This window comes from Gopherus evgoodei, unplaced genomic scaffold (assembly GCF_007399415.2).
Source record: "Gopherus evgoodei ecotype Sinaloan lineage unplaced genomic scaffold, rGopEvg1_v1.p scaffold_33_arrow_ctg1, whole genome shotgun sequence".
In the NCBI taxonomy this organism is placed as follows: domain Eukaryota; kingdom Metazoa; phylum Chordata; order Testudines; family Testudinidae; genus Gopherus; species Gopherus evgoodei.
In genome coordinates this window covers 5,676,475-5,682,697 of record NW_022060005.1, presented here as the reverse complement: position 1 = coordinate 5,682,697, position 6,223 = coordinate 5,676,475, and the positions used below count along the sequence as shown (strand labels likewise).

General features: G+C 40.2%; 1 long non-coding RNA gene across 1 annotated transcript; it reads left to right on the top strand.

Moving 5' to 3' along the window:
• The first annotated feature begins 4,973 nt into the window (after window positions 1–4,973).
• LOC115641235 lies at window positions 4,974–5,696 on the top strand. The gene is made up of 3 exons (XR_003998037.1): window positions 4,974–5,009; window positions 5,091–5,144; window positions 5,462–5,696. It is a non-coding gene; the product is annotated as an uncharacterized LOC115641235 (long non-coding RNA).
• Window positions 5,697–6,223: the final 527 nt, after the last annotated feature.

Below are 6,223 nucleotides of genomic sequence, written 5' to 3'. Positions count from 1 at the left end.
TCCCACAGATTGCAAAATGTTTTGATGATCAATTTTATGAAAGAAAAAGCACCAGCGGGCTCTGGGACACCCCCATGCCCCTCCCAAAGCTGGGGACAGAACCCAGGAGTCCTGGCTCCCAATCCCCTACTCTAACCCACTAGCCCCCACTCTCCTCCCAGAGCTGGGGAGAGAACCCAGGAGTCCTGACTCCCAACCCTTCCCCCCCCCAGTAGTGGCTATTAGCCTCCCTTCTGGCTACACCCCTCCCACCCCTGGGAGCCGATCTCCTGCAGGGCAGCGCCTGGCTGCAGGGCAGGAGGAAACAGAAACCAGAGGAGGTTTTACTTTAGGTTCTGCCGGAGAAAAGTGAGCTGTGGGGCAGGTCACGGGGGGGAGGGGGGAACTACCATCCCCGGGCGGGGGCAGGATCTCCCCCTCCAGTCGATTCCCTCCCCAGGGCAGATTTGCCCCCTCCAGGTTACCCCCGCCCAAAGATGTCTGTGACACTCTCTCTCAGTAGGAGGCTGTTCTGGTCCCCCCTTAGCTTGGAACACGCACCAGCACCAGCAGCCAGGCCAGCTGGGAGCCCAGCCCCTACCCCCCGGGCCAGCCCCACGTGAGCCCTGGAGCCGGACAGCCCGGAGATGGGGAACAATCTGGGCCAGCCCCCAGCTGGGTAAGAACAGCAGGACGATGGAGGCCCCACTTCCAGGAGGCCTTGGGGTGGGGCAGGCTGGAAGCTCCTTCACTGGGCGGTTTCAGAAAGAGGCTGTGAAACCATCCGTCCGGGGTGGTTCAGACACAACAAATCCTGCATCTCGGCAGGGGCTGGGACTGGCTGACCCTGGGGGTCCCCCAACCCTGTGGCTCTCTGCTGAGAAGCCCCCTGCACTTCTGACCCGGGGCCCTTGTGTCTCCTCCCCTCCACCGCGAGGACCAGAGATTTGCAGTCGAATCCACAGCAGAGTGTTTACACCCGTTGCCCCATTTTGGGCCCCGTGTGGTTTCTCTGACTTCTGAGCTGTTTCCCTTTGGAGGAGAAATTGAGGCGAGGAGCCAGGCCTGCTCTTTGCTGCAGTCCCCGTTCTGTGATCTGTGGGATGCTGCCCGGGTCATATCTGAAAAGTCAGACTTCCCTGCGCACGCACACACACACGCACACACTTTTCCATCAGTAATGGTTGAAATGCGCAGACAGCCGCAGTGAGAAAAAGGCAGCTCCACAACCTCTTAAACTTTGCTTTAAGACTGTTGGCTTTGTATTTTTGAACAAAGGATGTTAGTAGTAATGAGCTCGATAGTATTCATCATCATACAAATTTTGACAGGTTTCCACGCCTCTTTTAGGGCTTATGTCCCGCCTTTCCACCCCCCGTTTCGGTTGGCGCCGTCGGCCATTTTGAAAAAATGTGTGTGTGTGTGTGTGTGTGTGTGTGTGTGTGTGTGTGTGTGTGTGTGTGTGTGTGTGTGTCTTCGACTAGGGGAAGTGTATTAAATATCAGGGTGGATTAAGAAAAAAAAGTTAAATAATATTGAAATCTAGGTTTATAAAGGGAATTTTCTAAGGCAAAACCTGTTTGGTAAGCACAGTATAAAAAGGCATTGAAACTAGTTAATATTAATGTAGGTTAAGAAACATTATAAACTAAGTTTAAAAGGATAATTAACTGAAGCAAAACCTGTTTTTGTAAGGACATAAGCAAAAACTATAAGGAAATACTTAAAAACTAGGTTTAAAAAAAAAATTAACCAAGGCAATTCCTGTTTGGGGGGCCCTGGGTAAAAAAGTGAATAAAAAGGGATTGAAACTATTAATTACCAAGATAGGTTTAAAAAAAGCTTTTTAATATTATTAAATAATATTAAAAACAATACAGCTAGGTTTAAAAGGGGAATTGACTGAAGCAAAACCTGTTAAGTAAGCACATGGCCAAAAACTATAAAGGGGTACTAAGAAAAAGGCTTTTAGAAACTAGGTTTAAAAGAAAATGTACTAAGGCAGTGTAATAAAAGTGAATAAAACATATTAAAACTAGTCAATACCAATGTAGGTTAAGAAAAAACGAGGTTTAAAAGGAAAATTGACAAAGAGAAAGCCTGTTCGGTAAGCACAGGGTAAAAACTCTATAAAAAAGTGGCTAAGAAAAATACAATAAAACTCAGGGTAAAAATAAAAATGTTTACCTTTGCAGTCTTTTTGTAAAACGAGGCAGCTTTTCTGGTTAAAACACATTAAAATTAGTTAATGCCAATGCAGGTTAAGAAAAAACAAGTTTTAAAAGGAAAATTGACCAAGGCAAAGCCTGTTTGGTAAGCCCGGGGTAAAAAAGCATTGAAACTATTCAATATCAGTGTAGATTAAGAAAAAAGAGCAAAGATAGAGAGCACGCGGCGGAATCAGAATGAGACAGAGAGAGAAGCAGGCAGAGTCTGTTTAGTAAGCACAGGGTAAAAAAGCATTCAGAATCAAGGCGGGTTACAAGACAAGAGAAGCGAGGAGAGAGTCCGCTTTGCAAAGAGCAAAGATAGAGAGCACAGGGTAGGATTAAAGAGAAAGAGAGAGAATTGTTACCTTTGCCCGTCTTTCTGTAGAATGAGGGAGCTTTCCTGCTTCTGACCGTCTCCGGCTTGTTATCACCGCCTTTGGATCGGCCCAATCAGAGGTGGTTTTACAACAGCATCATAGAATTTATTTTTCTGAACCAATCCTAGTGTTTTAAGAGTTTAAGCAAGAGCCAGCCCCCTCCTTTCTTTTCCCTCCCTTTTAACTGTTTTTTTCTTATCTAAAGAAACAGACCCCTAGCATTTTCCCGCCACGTAGCCCTTTTACAAAGGGTTTTTATAAAAGTTAAAACCATAAGCTTTTAGTAATACATTATTTTTAACACATGTTAAAATTACCTTAAGTTTTGCAAAGGAATAAAAAACAATTTTTTTGAATGTGTTGTAATAAAAAGTATGCAGAAGCACCCAAGGTTTTTTTAGTAACAGGCGGTATATATATTCCTTATTTTGTAAACCAGTAAATTAGGAAGACAAAGAAGCAAAGCACCTGTTAGCAAAGCAGCCTCTGTGAGTTAGTGGATTAGAGATAAGAAGGCTGCTTTTTTTTCGTGCTTTTTAACAAACACAAGTTACAATTACATTAAGTTTTGCAAAGGGAAAATGACTGGAAAAGACAACCCTTTTGTATGTGTTGTAAAATAAAAAAACAGGCTTAAAACCCCAGGTTTTTAGTAACAGAGGGTTTATATTCCCCTTATTTTGTAAACCAGCGGGTTAGAGAGAAGATTGCTTTTTTTTCCGCTTTTTAACAAAGAAAGGTAAAAAAAAATGCCGAAATGAAGGCACAGTCCTTTGGTATAGGTGTTTTGTTAAAAAAGAGCATGCACAAACAGTCTAGGATTATAAAAGTAATGTATAGTGACAAAAAAAAGTTTTTTACCTAGGTTTTCGACTAGCACTGCTTATTTTTCAGTAAAAACTGTGAAGCTGCAGCAGAGCCCTGCTCTGCTCTTATCTAATCAACCAGACCCTGTAACAGAAGCTGAACAACACATAGCAAAGCAGTTTCTGTGTCAGTGGATCAGAGAGAAGAAGGCTGCTTCTTTTTCAAACTCTTTAAAAAGTTACATTAAGTTTTGCAAAAGGATAAGGACTCGAAAAAACAATCTTTTGTATGTGTTGTAATAAAAAATTATGCAGAAGCACCCCAGGTTTTTTAGTAACGGGCGGTTTATAGTCCCCATATTTGTAATCCAGTAAATTAGAAAGACAAAGAAGCAAAGCGCCTGTTAGCAAAGCAGTTTCTGTGAGTTAGTGGATTAGAGAGAAGATTGCTTTTTTTCACTTTTTAACAAATAAAGGTGAAAAGGAAACCTGAAGACCCATAGCCTTTATTTAGGCATAGGTGTTTTAATAACATGTAAGTGTGCAAAAAGAGTTTAGGGCTATAAAACTAATGTGTTGTAACAAAAAAAGGTTGTTGTTTTTTTTTTAATTTTAGGCTAAACCAGGCCATTTTAAAGTAAAAACAGCAGGCTTTTGCAGCAGAGCAGCTGTCAGCAAAAACAGCCTCTGTAAGTCAGTAAATTAAAAATAAAAAGAACAAAACATAAGAAGGTCTTCTTTTAAAGCAAACAATCGCCAAAAACAGGTATTAAAAAGCATACTAACTTACTTACTATTAAAACTAAGCTTTTTAACCATTAAAGTTTAAAAGCTAAAGTGTGTAGCCATAAACCTTCCCGCCTTTTTTAAAAAACCGACTAAGACAACCACCCCCCACCCCCACCCCCCTCGCCCTTATCTAAACAGCCAGAGCATCGGCTTTTTTTTTTAACCCTGTAACAAAAGCTAAATACCGTTTTAAAATGTGTTTTTAAAGTAATACCTAATTTTTTAACTTACTAACAATGTAAAATAAGTTTTGTAAAAGTTTAACGTGGTTTATTTTTAAATTAGCAGTTTTGTTTTAAAAACTAAGGCCATATAACAAATTTAAAAAAGACAGGTTGCAGTTTTAAAAAACTTTTTGGTTACAAAGCTGTAAATGGGTATTTTACCATTTACAAAGGCTTTTTATTAACTGTTTAAACACATTTACTATAAAAAATAACATTTTTAGCCATTAAAGCTAAAGTATATAGGTACCCCCCAAACCACACCCGCCTTTTTTCCTAGAAAAGTGCCCTTTACACACCCTGTTTTTTTTAAAAAAACGCCTTTTTAAATATTAATTTTGGGGGTGGGGGGCAAAACCTTTTTTTTAAAAAAAGCAGGTTTAAACCTATAAATGGGGGGGGGGCAAAAAACTCAACAAGGCTGTTAAAGAAATATTGCTAATACAAGACTTCTACCGTTATGGGGAGCAACAACATGGTAAGAAACCTTACTTTAATTTGTATGGGTCGCCAAGGTATTACAACAGCGTTATGCTTAATTAAAAGCCAACATTTTTTCTTTTAAATAGGACGAGGCCTTTTTTCTCGACATTCCAGATGCCGCGCTAGAAGCTTTAAATTTTGGTAAGCTAATTAATATGCTACACAAGTATAATTTATTGTTAAGAAAAAAAGGTTTTAAAAATTTTTATTTTTTTAATTTAGAACAAGATGGAAGTCAAAACCACCCAATAGGTTTTCCTGAAATTACAGACGAAGGTGTGAACTGTTTTTTAAATATGTGTGTTGTTTTTTTTTAAAATTGACGTTGGAAATAGTGTGAATTTTAGGGGCTTGTTTGTTATTGTTAGGAAAAAAAACCCTTAAAGGTTTTACTGTACAAAAGCTGCCGTTGTACCGCCCCAGGGTGGTGTAAACTAAAAGAGCGCTTTATTTTGTGCATTATACTTAAACGCGGTTTTTAGCCCCCTTATTGCAAAAAAGGTTTTTAAAATATATATATATTTGGGGAACATGTTTGTTGTTGTTAGTAAAAAAAACCCTTGCTAAAAAACATTTTTTATGTGTATCGGCAGACTTATCAAGCGTTATTCCTCAAGAAGAAATGTTGAAGGGGAGAGCACTTAAAGGGGCCAAGAAATTTCCCTCTGAGGCAGCTGCAGTTGGAAGCAAGGGTATTAAGCACACCGATTTTGAACAGCCCTGCACGTCCAAATCCCTTATTGAACAAAACCAGCCGGCATTAAAAAAGGCCAAAAAGTCTACCTCTAAAACAGCATCCGTTTTCAGGGCGGGGGGAAAGGAGCTCAGACCCCCGGCTTTTGAACCGCCCAAAGCTACCTCTACAACTTTCAGAAACCATGGTAAGCGAGGCGGAGGCGGTAAAGCCCCTCGTTTTCAACAGACCCAATCAGCTTTAAAAATAAACAACTCTGTAGAAGGAACCGTGTCTAGGGGTGAAGAAGTTACCCCCCCCAGCTTTTGGAACCCGCAAAACCCTTGCTACAAATAACAATCTTCCTGTGGGGCTGGCCGCATCAGTTGCTGCTTGTAACGAGCTGTTTAGTGTTTGTTCATCTTTAAAGCGTTTAATAGATAAAAAGTTTTCAAAGCTAATTCTTGAGGTGTTTCAAAAACAAAATTTTCCAGAAGAAAGGGTTGTTTTAGACCAAAAAATAGCAGATACTCGGGCACTAATTGAAAAGGTGGAAAGCGCGTTAAAGGGGGAAGGAAGAGGGTGACTACACATGAAACCTAAAAATGTAAAAAGGGGTTGGAAAAAAAATGGAAAAAATCTAAAATATTAAGAAGGCTTTTGGCAAAAAAAATAAAAAAAG